The 17,524-nt window shown below is 44.5% G+C and overlaps 1 pseudogene; it reads right to left on the bottom strand.

Annotated features, from left to right (window-relative positions):
* Positions 1–2,928: 2,928 nt before the first annotated feature.
* On the bottom strand, positions 2,929–7,141 carry LOC102928056 (actin, cytoplasmic 2-like; annotated as a pseudogene).
* Positions 7,142–17,524: the final 10,383 nt, after the last annotated feature.

Below are 17,524 nucleotides of genomic sequence, written 5' to 3'. Positions count from 1 at the left end.
TGCTACACACGTATTCGGAGTTCTTACGCTTCCCCAAAAGAAACTGCTAAAACTGTGCCGCATTTTGGGGAACTTTTTCCCTTTTGGGACCGGTTGCCCCTGAATATGCTCTCTCCCTCTCTAGATGTGAATCTAGATTCCTAGAGTCATATCAAAATTGAGCAGACTTTCTGGGAAAGAAGTTCGCTGAGGGTTTTTTTTTGTTGTTGTTGTTTTTTTGTTTTTTTGTTTTTTTTATTCTTTCTGGTTTCATGATACATAGTCTCCTGCCATTCAGAAAGAAAATGTAGTCATTTCTTTGTGCCTCAGATGTCTCCATTGAAAATTGACACTGGGGAGCCTACCTTGAGTTCAATCACTTCCCCACACTACTACACCGAGCCCCTGCCTGGTGGTGGCTTGTAGAAGTTCACAGGGCTGAGAAAGCAGAAGAGAGGCAAAGGTGTGTTCAGTAGACAGCCGGGCACCTGCAAACAGGGGGAGGCAGAAACAAGCCTCCTGCGTCAAGAAGGTGAGGAAATCTGAAAGTCTTCAACTAAGATTGGGGATGAAGACCGGGTCAGAAATCAAAGGGGCCTCTGGACCAAATGAAGGGATTTGATGCTTGCTCTGAGGCAGGCGGTAGGAAGCCATTGAGGTTCTTTAAGGAAAAGAACAACACGGGTTAGCTACTTCGATTCTTGGCTGGTTGGGTGGTTTTCCGATGGGGCTAAGCTGCGAGTGCCTGATACATGCTAAGTGTGTCCTCTACCGGAGTTATAGTCCCACCCTTTTTATGCTTTTATTAATTTTTTAAAAATATATTTAATTTCATGCATATGAATGTTTTGTCTGGTGTATGTACGTGTACCTGTGGAGGTCAGAAAAGGTCATCAGGGAACTACAGTTAGGATGATTATGAGCCACCAGGTGGATGCCGAGAATGGGACCTGAGTCCTCTGCAAAAGCAACAAGTACAATAAACTGTGGAGTCATCTCTCCACCACCCCTACCCTCCAGCCCTTTTAAAACATTTTTTTTTTAAAAAAAAAATAGAAGCTTTTTAGTTCCTCTGGCTGGCCTTGAACTCACTCTGTAACTATGACAGGCCTTGAACTTACAAAGCTGCATTTTGAAATCCTCACTCTGGTATTAGTCTGAGAACTAAGAACAACACTGGGGACCCCTCCACATATGCAGAATGGTAAGGTAGAGCAGTCAAGTGTAGTGGGTAGCCATTCCAGCTTGGTTCTGGAAGTTCCAACCCCCATTGAGACTCTGGCAACTGTCACGCCTACGAGGCGGGGCGAGGGGAGGCGCCTGGGGACCCGAGAGCTGGATGGGCCAGCACTCGCTCTGGGCGCTCTCTCGGTGCCGGAACGCTGACCGGTGCAGATTGACTGTGCAGAGCTCCGGAGAACACCGCTGGACTGCATTACACCTTCCCCAGACCCTGCGACCTACCCATTACTTAATTTGTGAGTTACGCCATTTAATAAATATCCTTTTAACTACGTGGAGTGGCCAAAATAATTTCTCCAATATCTGGTGCCCAACGTGGGGCACGAACCCACGACCCTGAGATTAAGAGTCTCATAAAGAACAACTTGCTTAAAATGTTTTACATTGATATAGATTTTAGTTTATGTTTAAAATGTTTTACATTGGTATAAATTTTAGTTAATTGATACAAACTTGAAGTTAATTTTGTTATACTGTATATGTATATATTTCTATTCTTGTTTGAGGTATTATGTTTAACTCATTTAAAATTGTAATGGATAATTAAAAATAGATTAATAATCAGTCATCTATGATAATCATATTTGTAGCCATGTTAGTTAAGTCTTCTAGGTATACATAGATATATTTCAGATAGATAGGTAATCTTCAAACACTTCATGGGCCTAGAGAATATGGCATTTAAATAACTTAGAATTCTGTTGACATGAGACACAATTGCTCCTGGCTGCACTAATTTGATCCCGAGAGAATGTTGGGCTTCTAAGACATTTCCATTGGGAAGTTTGTCTTTTTGGCACAAAATGGCCTACTGGGCAAAGAACTGCCCTTGCCTTGATGGCTGACAGTACAAATGCAATGCTGTCCTTTCTGGACAAGCGGGACACAAGGAAAGCGACCACTGTACTCTGCCAAGACAGGGTAAGATGGTCTTTCAGAAATCCTGCTTCTGAAAATGGTCTGTCAGATACTCTAGGCCTGTAGCCAATTTGAATGCACCAACAATGCTGAGAAACATTAGGTGACTGTCCAGGCTGCCAGCTGTCTTGGTCTACTCTTGCAAGATTCCCGAAAGTTGCTTGCATCCATCTACCATTTCTCAGGTACCGTTATGTTCCTTCTCAGGTCTTTGATGTGGTTGAAAACTAGATAGTTGTAATTTCCTCAATTATGATAAAGGATAAGTTAGATATAAAACCTTAAATTCACAAATATAAGATAGATAGGACATCTTCTTTAATATTGTAACTGCAATTCTTGCTTGATAATTGTTTTGTTATATGTAATTTTACCATGTTAAAGTTAAAACCTTACTTTTTAAAAAAAAGAAGAAAAGGGGAAATGCTGTGGATATCATTCTATATAAATAAAACACTGATGGCCAGTGACCAGGCAGGAAGTAGGTGGCCAGGCAGGAAGTAGGTGGGACAAGGAGAGAGGAGAATTCTGGGAAGCGGAAGGCTGAGGGGAGAGACACTGCAGCCACCGCCAGGACAAGCAGCATGTAGAGACTCTGGTAAGCCACCAGCCACGTGGCAAGTTATAGATTTATAAAAATGGGTTAATTTAAGATAAAAGAACAGTTAGCAAGAAGCCTGCCACGGCCATACAGTTTATAAGTGATATAAGCGTCTGAGTGATTATTTTATAAGTGGATTGTGGGACTGCGGGGCTTGGGGAACCTGGAGAGAAGCTCTCCAGCAACAGTCAAGGGGTCCCGTGTTCCACCTGCAGAGATGGATGCTCTACGGAGGAGAAGAGGAAGACAGCCACAATCAAGTTCCATGCTGAACAGCAAATAAATACAATCAGTCATAAACAGGCACTTTTAGAAAACGAAGACAATTTATATAAAGGTCGAGGCTATTTCTTGTCCTGTTTACAAGGTACAGACTAAACCTGTGCAAACAAAAGCAAATGTTTGGGAAGGTAACGCTTTCAACCTCAATACCTGTGAGCCTTTGACAAACCCAAATGATTAATTCCGACCCCGTAGCATGAAAAACACAATTATCGGAAGAAAGGAAACTGGCTGAGTGGCGGGAAAGGATCTTTCAGGCTGATGTCTACACTGGTGTCCCTCTGATCATGTATATTTGACCGCTTTGTGTGGACAAGCCCCTTGTTCACATTCCTGGCCTCGGGATTTTCTGAGAAAACATCTTTGAATACAAATGTTCCAATTTTGCCCTGGGACTCTTCTTCTGTTCTGATTTCATTATTGTTTCTAACCTCATTTCATTACTAATTTACATTTACTTTCCTACCAGGAGGTCAGAGGCTCTTTTTTATATATAAGGACATGTAAATGGTTGTGTTTCTTGGTTTTCCATTAAGCACGTACCTCTTGGGAATTCAGTGTCATTCTGTGTCTCCTGAGGAAAATAGAATGGATCAGAATTTTAAATGTATAAATGCCCCCAGGCTTCTTAGGAGAATTATATTCAGGGAGTATAAGAAAAATAGAAATATAGATTTATAAGTATAACAGAAAATGCCCTGGGCTTAATCAACATGGTGGGCAGTTATGTGCCAGTATGGGCAGTGGTGTGGACTGCTACAGTCAGGAATTAGTAGGGAGGCAGGGTCTCTGGTCCTACTGTGCATGTAGCCTCTGTGCCCAATGGAGCATCATCACTCCATTGCCTTGAGCTTGCACTTCCTCGTGTGTGAAATTAAGATACTAATATCTGCCCTCTATACCCATGGGGCTATTATGAGGGTGGATAAAATATTATCTGTAAAACCAATGGGAATGTAGACACTTACATCTTAGCACCACTAGACACAGCCAATCTCTGACAAGCGTGATCGTGGTGCTGAAGGTGGCTGATGCTGCTGCACAGCCCAACATACGGCCCCCTGCAGGATCTCAATAAATACTGCTGAAGGGAGTCATGAGGGTGATTTCATTTGTTTATGTGTTTCTTTCAGAAATCCTTCTCACCCCCATCTACCATTTCTTTTATTTATTTATTTTTTGTAGTTATTGCAGCACTTATTTTTTTCTTCTTTACACAATGATGTGTTGATGGGGCTTAATGTTCTCACCAAACAGTAGAAAACCAAAACTTGTCATCTCTTAAAGTATTATGTGCAAAACAAAACTTACATAAATTAAAAAGATGAATAAATTCATAGATGTGAATGCAAACATTACCAGCTCAGGCACATTACAAGCCACCGTGGTCAGGAGGAAAAACAACAGAATGAAAAGTTGGTCCTAAGGCTGGAGTTCCCACCCTGGTAGACAGCAACAAGGATGTGGTAAATGATTCAAGGAACCTTGCAGGCCTCATGAAATCCTGGATTGGTCAGCTGTCAGTTAATAGCCAGGTCAGAACATTTCATGGTGCTCACGCAGAGCCACCAGGCTGGATATTTCTCTTCCTAAGCATGCTCTAAACAGCCACCAAATGACTTAGCCATGTGGACTGAAGACTAAATCAAGATATGCATAGGGTATCAACATAGATACCAAGGGAATAGTTAACTTGACCACATGGTCAAAAAACCAGCAACAAATAATTCTACAATCCAGTGCTGATATCAGACATGAGCTTCCAGGACAAATGTCTTCTCAAAGGCTTATTTCAGTTTCCTGAGGCTAGCATGAGGTGGGCACTTTAGCCAGGACAAATTGATACTTGGGAATCAGCTCATGCAGCATAGGCCTGGCTCAGTCCCTCTAGAAGCATTTACAGGGAACAGTGGATGAGCCCAACTCACCATACTCCTGCTTGCTTACTGATCCACATCTGTTAGAAGCTGGGCAGTGAGGACAAGATGGAGCCACCAGTTGAAATTCAGTACTTGTGCACAGTGTGTGTGTGTGGGGGGGGGTGCCCTGGGAAGCAATGATCTTGGTCTTCATTGAGTGGGGTGCTAGCACTTGATCTCCTGCATCCTGTCAGCAATGTGGGGTACATGGTGGTGGAGTTGAAGGTGGTCTCATGGATACCACAGGACTCCATGTGCATTAAAGAGGACTGGAAGAGCACTTCCTGGACTCTGGAATCTCTCACTGCCAATGGTGATCACCTGCCTATCAGATAGCAGGTAGCTCTTCTCCAAGAAGCAGGAGGGTGCAGCACTGGTCACTTCTTGCCCAAGATCCAGGGCAATGTAGCATAGCCTCTCCTTAATGTGATGTACAATCTCCCATTCAGCCAAGGGGTGAAGCTATAACTCTACTCTGTTAAGACCTTCTTGAGGTAGTCTGTCAGGTTCCAGCTAGCCAGGTCCAGACAAAAGATGTCATGGGGAAGGGCACAGCCCTTGTAGATAGCCACTGTATGTATGACCCAGTCACCAGGGACCATGACAATGCCAGAGGCATACAGGGACAGCACCACCTGAATGGCCATGCACATGAATGGAATGTTGAAAGTTTCAAACATTATCTGTGTCATCTTCTCTCTGTCAGCCTTGGGATTGGGGGTGATGCTCTGGTCAGAAGCGCTGTGTTTTCCTCAAGGGCCATGTGCAGTTCATTATAGAAGGTGTGGTGCCAGATTTTCTCCTTGTCCTCCTAGTTGGTGACAATTTGGTGCTCCCTAGGGTCAGGATACCCCTCTTGCTCTGGGTCTTGTCATCTATACAGGAGTCCTTCTGGTCTGTGTCCACTATGATACCCTGCTGTTAGCTGCAGCAGATAATGGGGAGGGGGCACAGCCCTGGGGACACCATCCCCAGCAAAGTCAGCTTTGCCCATGCTGGAGCCATTGTCAGTAATGAGTACAGTGATTTCTTCGTTGCAATAGACCTAGGACCAGGCAACAGAGCAGCAAAAAGACGTGCAGTGGAACTTGTTGGTGAAGAGTGAATCACTTCTTCTGTTTTTTAAAGGTGTATTTATTTATCTCATAAAATTTTTTTGGTGTGTGTGTGTGTGTGTGTGTGTGTGTGTGTGTGTGTGCGCGCACGCGCGCGTGCACGCACATGTGCCATATATACACAGGTACCTTCTGAGGCCAGAAGAGAGCATTGGATCCCCTGGAACTAGAGTCACAGGCAGGCAAGTTGCCTGATGTTGGTGCTGGGAACTGAACCTGGGTCCACTGGAAGAGCAGCAAGTACTCTTAATCGCTGAGCTCTCTCTCTCTTCATCCGTTTCTTTCTTCATCCACCTCGAACCCCAAAGCACCCAAGCCTTTGATTGAGGAGGGGTGGCTTTCTAGCCTAATTTCCCTCCCTGACTTTCACTTGTGAACCTTCACTTGGCTCGATTGCTGCCTCCAATCTGATCACGTCTATTCATCTCTCTGTGTGAGCCTGAACTTGGTTTACTTCCCTGCCTGTCGGCGTTCTAAGAAAGCTGTGGCCTCCTTCTTTTACACACCCACAGATGGCTGGACTATTCGGTTCTCACCTGAACACTTGTTTCTTCCTCCCGCTCCCCACACCAGATCACCTATCAGCGAATCATTGGCCTCCTGGGCAGGTGAGCACTCTCTCCCTCCCTCTCCCTCCCTCTCCCTCCCCTCCTCTCTGCCTTTCTCCCTCTCCCTATCTCTTTCACTATTGACACAGCCCAGTCTCTGCATCACTATAATCTTCCTCATCTTGAAGTTTCCCTTTTGGTTAAATCCATTATTCTGACTGTTTCTAAGCCCTTTTCCTAATCACTGTTAGCCTCACAGCTCTGATTTAAGATGCGAGCCCACACTGATTGTTTCTGTCTGGGTTAGGGCCATGACTGCTGCCATAATGTTTTATGGTAACAGAAAATTTGGTCTCTGAGAACTTGTATAAGTACAATGCATCTTGCGAAGGGCAAGAGAGATAAGACAAGGCACCATTTAAAAATACAATTGGTGCTTTGGTAGGTATCAAAGGCATTCTCTGGAGTTAATTAGCACTTTGTCATGTTGGACTGGTTATATTTCAGGATTACCCAGTCTGTATTCTTCCACTTCATGGTTATAGTTGTTCGCTGCTCTGCTCTGTGTTATTCTAGTGCTCCTGGCCAGTGATGTCAACTAACAGAGTAAACCAGAAGACACATAGAGATGGTGACTGAGATAGTTACTATGGTAGCTACCACTATTTCTGGAGCCTTCCCAGGATAAAGCAGACCCTCTTCTAGACTTTCACATATAATATGAAAGCTTTCCAGGAAAAACCAATGATATGAGTATAGTTGGTATTCCAATATTACAGCCTAGTATAAGAAAACAGGGGCACCGACTTTAAATAACGTGTCCATGTTGTACTGCTAAAGAGAAATGGCATGTGAAAGTGGGACATAAAGATCTAAAAAATCACAGGAGATTGGTCTCCTCATATCAGTGGCCACAGCTCAGGCTGCCACCTATATTGGTGAGAGCAGATTCTTGCAATAGTGACTGTGTCTAGTATGGAGAGCATGTGAAGGGATGGAAGAAAATATTTTTTAAAAATGACAAAAACTACTAAATAGAAAAAAATGTAACTTATGGTCAGCTGTATAAGAATAAACATTTGGCTCCTCTGGTGGAAAGCATGTCCTATCACAATAAGAGAGTGATGCTATCTCATCCAAGAATCCCATTATCTTAAACCTATGGGCACACCAGCCAAATGGGAGCAACCCTTCTATACCAGTGACCCAAGAGGTATAGGGGTTAGGATCCCCACTTGGAGTTCTACGGTTCCCCAAGACTGCACTTAGAATTCCTGATTGTGGTTTCAGGATCCATGACTTCTTCCTGTTTCCACAGAGCATTCAGACTAGTAAGTGGGAGCTGTAAGAGAAAGGAACTGACTCTCACAACGAGCTATGGAAGCATATGTTGGTGCTAAGTCATCCCAAACATTCCCTGATGCCTTGAGAGTCACAGGATGAACGAAGGCTTCTGCAAGTGGGCTTGTTGTTACTTCCCTGTCACTCAAACACTTAAAAACCTGTTCGTATCAGGTTCCCAAAAGTGAGTATAATGATGGCCACTCTTGAACTGTTCCCCAGTATGGTGGTCTTAGTGAAAATGATCCCCATGGGCTCACAGGGAGTAGCATTATTAGGAGGTGTGGCCTAGGAGTAAGTGTGTCTTTGTTGGAGGAAGTGTGTCACTGGGGGTGGGCTTTGAGGTTTCAGATGCTCAATCCAGGCCCAGGGTCACTCTCTATTTTTCCTGTTACCTGCTGATGCAGATGCAGAACTCTCTGCTCCTTCTCCAGCGCCATGTCTGCCAGCATGCTGCTATGCTTCCTGCCATGATGATAATGGACTCAACCTCTGAATTGTGAGTACCACTTAAGTGTTTTCCTTTATAAGAGTTGCCATGGTCATGGTGTCTCTTCACGGCGACAAAATCCTAACTAAAACATCCACCTAGTCTAAATGGTGAGCCCTACTCATTCTCCAAACACCCTCTCATCTGATCACTCTTAGGAACGTCTACTGTCCCCATGCTGAGTGAGGTGTGCCTTTCTGATCTCTGTGGCACTTTGCACTTCCTTATTATAAGGATGACTTTGGAAAATCAGGAGCAAATAGCAATAACTGGGCAATAGATTGTACTGCTTGCCCTGTTGTTGATACTCCATCCTGTATCAACAGCTTTGCATGCTGAGCCTTGCTTGATTCTGAACGTGGCCACAGATAAAACTCACTTTGGCCAATAGATATCAATTAATTAAGCTAAATATCATTAAAGAGCTTTATTTGAGGCCTTGGGAATTGCAGTTGGGAAAAGGGCGCAGGTGTGGCTGGATGAGTTGTCCCGGGAAACTTAAGGGCTGTGGGGCCATTGAAAGGAACGCTGGTAAGAGCCATCCACAAGTTACACAGGAGAGGTGGCTGGTGAGGAAAGCCATCCTCACACCAAGCCATACATCATTGCAGATGCTGAGTTGCATGTGATTGCTTGGCAGGGAGAGCTCTAGGTAAAGCACCTATTTGTGACAGTTTCAGCTGTCACTAAAAAATATTGGTGGCCTTCATAGACTTAGTCCATCTCTGGGTACAGTTCAAAGGTTCATTTCCTCAAGCAGCAGCTTATGTCCAGATTCCCCCCATCTCTCTCACATCTATTTTAAAATGCTCTATAACTGTTGTTGTTTCATTGCAATTTCACTTTTGATTTCACATAACACAGAAATGAAAGTGATAGGGAATGGTTCTAACCCAGACCTAAAGGGGCCATGCATGTTCTATTCACCCTCTTGCTCTCATGTTATCTCAGTAAGAAGAGCAGGCCCCAGCTAGCCTACTGGTCCCAGAAATAGTTCCCTAATCACAAAGATAAGAGCTACCCAGCCCTGCTGCAGATGCATGAGCTATCGCAACTCATGGTTGTGTTAGCTCTTTTTGCTTCCAGGCTGTTAGCTCCACAAGAATAATCAGTTAACACAAACGAAAGCAGACAGAGGAGGCTTCTTGGAGATCCTGCTCTGAGCAGCCGAAGTTTAGCATTCACAGCAGTCTCAATGACTGCCATAGAGTTCCCCACTTCTCAGAAGTTCCTGTGCCTCGTCCTCTGCAATTTCTTTGGCTCGGTGAGCCATGTGGAACAGGAAGTGCAGCTCATGGGGGAAAGATGGTGTGGGTTACCACAAGTCGGCCATGTTATGAGAGGCCATCCCAGTAATCATGAGCCAGAGCTGGAAAAATAAGCAAAACTATACCCCAAGAATTAAAGCCAGCAGTCACCTACATACTCATGTTTATTATGACAGTTTCTCACTATAGTCAATTTATGGACTCAGCCTAGGAGCCCACCAGAGAATGAATGAAATATGTATATTCAAGTTTTATTTATCCAGAGGAATAATAACATTGTGTCATTTGCAGGAATATGGACGGAACCAGAGATCATCAGGTTCAACTTTATTTGTCAGTGGAATCAAGAGGAGGAGGGGCATGAAAGCAAGAGAGAGATGTCTAGGCCTATAGAAGGTGAAAGGGGGAGGGGCAATGGGGCCACAGAGAGAGTGAATATGAACCAAGTACATTATACACGTGCTTGGAAATGGCAAAAGGAAACCTCTTAACCTTGCATGAGTCATATGTGCTAATAAGAATCTGGGCAGGAGGAAATGAGAAACCGAAGCTAAGGTACAAGTCAGTCTAGGCTCAGTAGGACTTGGAGTTTTCTCTAAGGGATTTTGTATCCAGGTGTGACTGGGCAGATGGACAGCCGAGGCCCTGCAAATCACATAGCTGCTGCTTTCACCCACATGGTTTCCTGCCACCTTCAGGGTCACTGCCAAACGCCCCCAGCGGACCTATACACTGCTGCCTGCCCTCTTCCAGCCTTCAGAGGTGGTCCTGTCAGTACTCCTCTCCACAACTGAGAGCATCTTTGACTATAGGGTCCTCCCTGCCACCTGGAAAGCCCCTACTTAATCTTCCGAGACCACCATGCGTGTATCACTCTTTTTTTCTGTATGTTTCCACTCTTTAGCTACTTCTTGCTCCCTCACCCATCCCTATACAGAGTTAATGTTCCTGCAAGTGCAGCTTACACTGCTTCCTCCCCTATTAACTTATGACCTCTCCTAAGCAGGGACTGTGCATCCCTCACCATCACACCCCTTAGCATTTAATGTAGGAGCCTGCTCCCCTCCCCAGGAGGTGAGTAGTAGATGGAGCTACTGAGATTCAGTTGCTAGGATACTTCCAAGAGGATACAGTTTTTTCTCTCCACTGAAGGAGGTATTGTCATGAGAAAAGATGCCCTCCTAAGGTTTTGTTGATTACCACCGGATACAAAGGCAGAGATGTGGATGTTTCATGCTTTGCAGAAAGGAAGTCAGTTGGATATTAGAGAAGAGACTGAAATGTAAAACACACCTTAAAATTCAAAATACATAAGATGACTAAATTCTCACCAAACACACAAATAGCTTAACATAAACCTGCTTTAAACAGACCACTTAAATAGAGGTTGATTCCAGGAGTACTTATCCAGGCTTTCATAATGGTCCATCTCCTCCCTTCAGACATCAACAACAGCTTCTTCTTATTTTCAGAATTGTGTCTCCCTTTTCAAACATCACACTTGAAGCATTAAACTTTGGAAAGATGAAATATTTTTATTACTGTTTTTGATTTGTTTATTTGTTTCTATTTTTTCTTCCTAAACTGATAGAGAGGTCAATCCAATAAATACCTGTTGTGGAATATTAGTTTATGTAAAGATGTGTTAAATTTGTTCATGCTGCATTTGTTTAACCATTTAAAGATACATTACATTTATTTATGTTATATTTGTATAAGGATGTAAAGATGTGTTACGTTTGTTTATGCTGTATTTGTTTAATTATGTAAAGATGTGTTGCTGTTGCACTTTGCCTGCCTAACCCACCTGACTAGTCTAATAAAAAGATGAATGGCAAATTAGCTAGGCAGTAGATGGAGGTGGGGCTGGAAGGCCCAGGGAATAAGTAGGAGGAAGAATCTAGGTTTCAGAGAGAAGAGGAGAGAATGAGGGAGAAAGAAAGGGAGACATCCAGGGCCAGCCATCCAGGCAGCCGCCAGACAGACAGACAGACAGACAGACACAGAGTAAGACATACAGAATGAAAGAAAGGTAAAAATCCCCAAGGCAAAACATAAATGAAGAGAAACAAGTTAATAAAAGTTATAAGAGCTAGCAAGAAATGAGCATAAGATAAGGCCAAGAATTCATAACTAATAATAAGTCTCCATATCATGATTTGGGAGTTGGTTGGTGGCCCAAAAGGAAATGTTACATACACCACCACCTCTTCTTTCCATTTTAAATTAGGTGTGAAGGAGGCCTGTCTATCCCTGAACTCCTTGTTCCTCCTTACATCTGGGCTTCTTTATCATTAGTGTCTAAGGGTGGCCCCACACCACTTCTGAAATGATGATTATCTGGATTCTCTGCAAATCCTGTCTTGACATAGTGTCCTGATAGGCACTGCCCAAAAGGACATGAGAAGCAGAAAGAGGGCTATAGATGGGAGGAGGAACTTCCTCCTTGCTTCCTATGAGGCTACAGATGGGAGGAGGAACTTCCTCCTTGCTTCCTGTGAGGCTACAGATGAGACTAGGGACTTTCTCACTGTTTCGTTTCTTTCTGGCTCTTGGCAGCCTCCGTGGCTTGGTTTTTTCACCCAGGCAATGGCAGCAGCACCTTCCCATGACAACTGTTGAATCCAGCTTTTCAACACTCCAGAGAGCTATTCAGTTCCTATCCCTTGTCCCCACAAATCCATCTTAGCCCAGCAACATCTCACCCAAAGTCTCTTGAGTTTCAATTCCACAGGATTCCCCCTTTGAGTTTCTAAGTTTAGAACATTTCTAAATTCTTCCTTGTTATGCTCCAGTCCCAAAAGAGGTTGCTCCTTCTACAGTTGTGATATTCTGAAACTGCTTTATTTTCCTCATTCAGCTACATAGGAATTTTATATTTAGACAATTCTTGTTATTAGATCTGCTCTATAAATATCTGGTTTGATTTCTTTCAATCGTACTCTTGACTGATACTGGCAGCATTTGAAGACATTTCAGCTGTCTATTCCTTTCTAGGGCTTCATATGATATTGGTAATATTTGTTTGGATATTCAATTGCCAGGCTTATTGATTTGGTCCCTAGATTGCTGTTGGCTCTGTTTACCCTTCCTGTGGTATCTTCCTCTCCTCTAAGAGGTCTTACTCTTCTAGAAGCTGCCAAGTTTCTCTTTGGGGTTTTGTTTCTGTAAATGAGAGAACCTTCTTCCTCCATTGTTAATAGATTTCTTCTTACTGTATCATGATAAGGCAGAGAGAGAAAGAACCACTTCTCAGTTGTGTCTTCCTATAAGGGCAATAATCTCTTAGAAGGGCACTCACGTCTACCTTCATAAGGCCTTTCATTTCTATATCCTGTTATAGTTTGGCTATCATTTCTAATAGTTTGATATATTGGAGGCTTGATCCTCAGTGTGATGGTACTAGGAGCTGGGTGGATCTTTAAGAGATACAATCTACTGAGCTAGTCCTTGGGCCCTTCTTAGAAAGGACTTTGGTATTGCTGAGTGGTTAATTCTCATGAGTTTAGTTACAGAAGCCCAAGCTGGACTCCACCCAGTCCTTGCTTCCTGTTTGAAATATAATTGCTCACACCTACCCTTGCTCTCCCATTACCATCTGCCATGAGCCAATGCAGCCAAAGATCCTAAGCCATGACATTTGTACTTCCAACACCAAAAACACTGAACAAAATAAACTTCATTGCCTCATAAGGCTAACCTTTCTCAGTCTCATGACAGCAACAAAAACTGGGCTTATCCAGCCCCAAAGGCCTCATTTTCAAACACCATCCCATCAGGAGCTTCAATGTATGAACCTAAAAAGGGAACATAATTCAACCCACAGTGCTGAGTCATACTCTAGCCCTTGATCTGATGGTGATCAAGGGAATCCCCTGCTCTTTTCCCCATCAACCACCTTGGGACCAGAGTTCTCAGCCCAGGCTTCAGCTCCAGACTTATATCAGACCTTCAAGACTCTCATGCCTAGGCTGGATCCCCTGGTTCTCAGGGGCAGGGACATGGAATTCTATTCTGTAACTCTTGCCAGTATCTGTCATGTTCAAATAGTCCCACTGTGGCTAGTTTCATAGGGAGATATGCAGAATGCAGAGTAGCATACCACGTTAGTGCTGCCATATATCTAAAATAGACATGAGTAATATTAAGAGATAGAGTAAAACTGCAATGAAGTAATATGATGGATTTGCGGGCATTTTCAAATACAATATATTTAATTATGTGTTTATTTTAATTTATAATGGTTTTGTTTAAGAAACAAAGGTCAAATACTTCCTGAATATAATAATTAGCTTTCACTATGCAGTAAGAGTTAGAACCCATATAATCTTGTCTGAGAGGTACCCACAAAGTATCCCCATTCAGTTGTGTATTACAGAACCCTGGGTCTATGCAGAATAAGCACAACATAAAAACATTTCCCTGACATCCAGGGTCACTGGGGTTGTTGGTCTCATTCACAACCTCAGCCGCACATTGCAGAAGGAGAGGACTAGTTTAGAAGACAATGTGCAGACATTCCCGAACTAAACAGATACCAGCTTCAGACTTTTGAAAGGGACACGCAGCCCAGCCCTCCTGCTTTGGTACACAGGGGCTGGAGGGATCCCTTGTGAAGCCTTTACAAGCTGACTTCCAAAAGGAAACAGAGGACAAATCAGACGAAGGCAGAGGCTGGGAACTGGAGTGGTAGAGTTTTCTGTGCTGGACACTGCCCCAGGCCTGGGTCATCCCTGAGTTCTCACCCGTGTTGTCATTTGAAAGCTGTAACTTCCTCCACAAGTCTCATGGAAACCAGCTAATCTTCTAAGCCAACCCTGACCTTTCAAAAATCCTCAAGGTGTTAACACTTCCATGAACACAAAACCAGAAAGCACAGAGTTCAAGTCCCGATGCACATGCCCTCATCATGCCAAGGCTTTCCATTTCTTGGTAGCTCAGAACCACTTCCATTGTCCTTAAAGCTGAAGATGTGTGTGTGGTGGGGAGGAGAGCAGACTTTTCACTTTGGTTTTCTGCCTGCCCTCTCTGAGTCATTGAACAGTGAGTACTTAGCTGCTGTGAAGCAAAAGAGAAAACTTTAAAGAAACAAAGGGGGGCTATTACTTCTGTACTGGCTTCTATGAATGCCTGAGATGAGCGATATTAACGGGGCAATGGCAAAAAAAAAAATCTTGTTCAGACTTTTGGTCGGAATAATGAAGACTCAGGACTTGGATTCCCTACTGCATTACATGTCTTTCTTGCAATTTTCATATTGACTGGGCTTTAACTCAGGAACCTCTAGTAGCTCAACCAAAATCTCAAAGTGGGAATCTTTAACTAGCCCTAGTACTTGAATATGATGTTGAGTTTTAACTTACAATTAATTTCAGAAACAACTTAGTTGCTGACCTAGAAAATCGTTTCAGGTTTACTAAAATTAGCACTTTTAGATGCCACAGACTGAGGTGCTGGTTTAAGTGATAAATACCCATGTCACAGATGAATATAGAAGCATATTGCATGCTTAAGTTTCTGGGCCTTGGTAGTTGGAGGGTTGGTCAGCCTGTCAGTTCTCCCCTGTCCTCACCACCAGGGTGAGCTCTCCAGCATTGCCTTGGCTAGTTCACCCCTTGCAGTGATGAGCAAGGAGTGGGGCCAGTTCTCCTGTTTTCAGGCCCTCAGTTTGGCTCTCCGACACCTACACCATCAGGGCCTGCTCTATTGTGTTGCCCAGGTGAGGTACGGACTTACGACTTCAGGGCCTGCTCTCCCCCATGCCACAGGCGGTGAGGGACAGAGAGGGGCATCTCTCCCCTGCCCAAACCACCATATGGTAGATGCTTATCTTCTCAGGCAGCTCACCACAGCCCCATCAACAGGGTCAGCTCTACTGTGCTGCCCAGACGAGGTGCAGGACCTGCTTTCCTGAGTGTTGCACCTGGTAAAGGGGAGCGTAGGCTCCCTTACCTGCTGGAGGTGGTAGGGGCAAGGGGGACATCTTTCCCTCCACTACATCTCAAATGAGGGTGATGGTATCAGCTATGCCCCTCTCACTTCCTCAGGGCTAGCTCATCCATGTCCCTGTCTACAGGGTCAACTCCCCAGCCATTGCAGCCATTGCTGATGAGGGGTTGGGTCAGGTCCTCCACCTGCTGCAGGTGGCAAGGGCAGAGGGGAGGCATCTTTCCCTTACCACATGGCAGGCATGACCTGCTTTCCCATTCTCACGCCCTCAGGGCCAGCTTGCCCATGTCAGCTCTATTGCTTTGCCCAGGTGAGGTGCAGGACCCTCTCTCCTGAGTGCTTCAGCCAGTGAGGGGCAGAACTAGTTCTCCCTAGTGTTGCAGCCAGTGAAGGGCGGGGCCAACTCTGGGCACCCCTATTCTCTGTCTGTTGGGTGGTATCAGGAGCCACAGGCATCAACACAGACCATGGCTACAACAGGGCCATGAGCACAGACATGGGCCCTGGCAAGAGCCCAGGCCCAGACATCACCGTGGTCCTGAGTGGCAATCAAGCCACCCTCTTCAGCCCACTCCTCAGCACTTTCACCTCTTCAGATATGACTCTCTACACAGGACATGGACCATTTGGTCTCTCTCTCCCATACCACACCGTAATATTTGCTCACTATGATAGTGCCCATCTGCCAGGCACCACAAGGCACAGGTGGGTCTGTTTTTTCTCCTCAGACCCTGGGATAGACTGCCCGGGCATGCATGTGGGTCTTCTTGTCCGGCTCAGTCCATCAGAATGCTGGGAAAGAGCCTGCTTCCTCTTTGGAGCCCCGGGCAGTCTACCCCAGTCCTGCCTGTGATTATATCTTAATTAAATAAAATACAGTATTCAGTCTTGGACATTTTCATACCATGTACTTTGACCACATTCACCCCTGTTCTCCCAACTCTCCTAGAACCTTCCTAACTCCCTACCCCCCCCCAACTTTGTGTCCTTTTTCTGTTTATTAACCCATCTATTCCGCAATTTGTGCTGGTCACATGCTTCTGAGAGAAAGCACATGGTATGTCTTCATGTGTGTGGTTTACTCCAGTTACCATAACAACCTCTTTTTCCTGGATGCTTGATTCCCCAATCCCCCACAAATGATACTCTGAAGAGCCCCTCCCGTGTGCCTGCTCTAAGTACCGAACACAAGGTAATGGGTATCATTGTTCGTCATATTGTTCTATTTTTCTCTCCAAACTACATTAAGACATCCGTTTCACTACCACAGTATCAGTGAGGAAACTGAGGCCCGGGAAAGGTAGAGTGCCCCTGGAAACGTCCCACAGCTGGCATCTGACAGAGCTGACAAAGAAGCAAGCTCAGGTCTGCCCTGCCCTGAGGAGCCAGCTCCTAACTGAATGGCTCTGCGTGCCGGCGCCGTGATCGAGAGGGTCCCCAGACACACATTACTTGAATTACACTTAACTACTGCAGAGCCTTATTATGCGTTTTCATCTTCTTAGTGCTTTCTAATTAAAAAGGAGGGGAGTGGTGATCTTCGTGCTAACTTCTGTTTGCTCTGAGTGGAAAGCAGAGGGCTCCCATCGAGCGCCTTTGCAGAACAGAGTGGTTTCATCGCAATCAGCTGTTTAAGTGCAGGGCTCTCTCCGGTCCCTTTTTTTACTGTGGAGAGTTAATTAACATCACTGCCACTAATCACTTACCCATACTTAGACTTGATTACAAAGAATGTGTGAATGTACTTAGGCACCTGAAAGTCTAAAAGTCTGTCCATATTGTTGCAAAGTTTAATTAATGGGAGGAAGGATAGTGACAATAATATTGTGTATCAACTGAATGTTTACTAAGGTCCAGGTATTATAAGAAGAG

Source organism: Peromyscus maniculatus, chromosome 1, assembly GCF_049852395.1.
Source record: "Peromyscus maniculatus bairdii isolate BWxNUB_F1_BW_parent chromosome 1, HU_Pman_BW_mat_3.1, whole genome shotgun sequence".
Taxonomy (NCBI): Eukaryota; Metazoa; Chordata; class Mammalia; order Rodentia; family Cricetidae; genus Peromyscus; species Peromyscus maniculatus.
The sequence above is the reverse complement of the archived record's forward strand: the minus strand, read 5'-3'. Positions and strand labels throughout refer to the sequence as shown.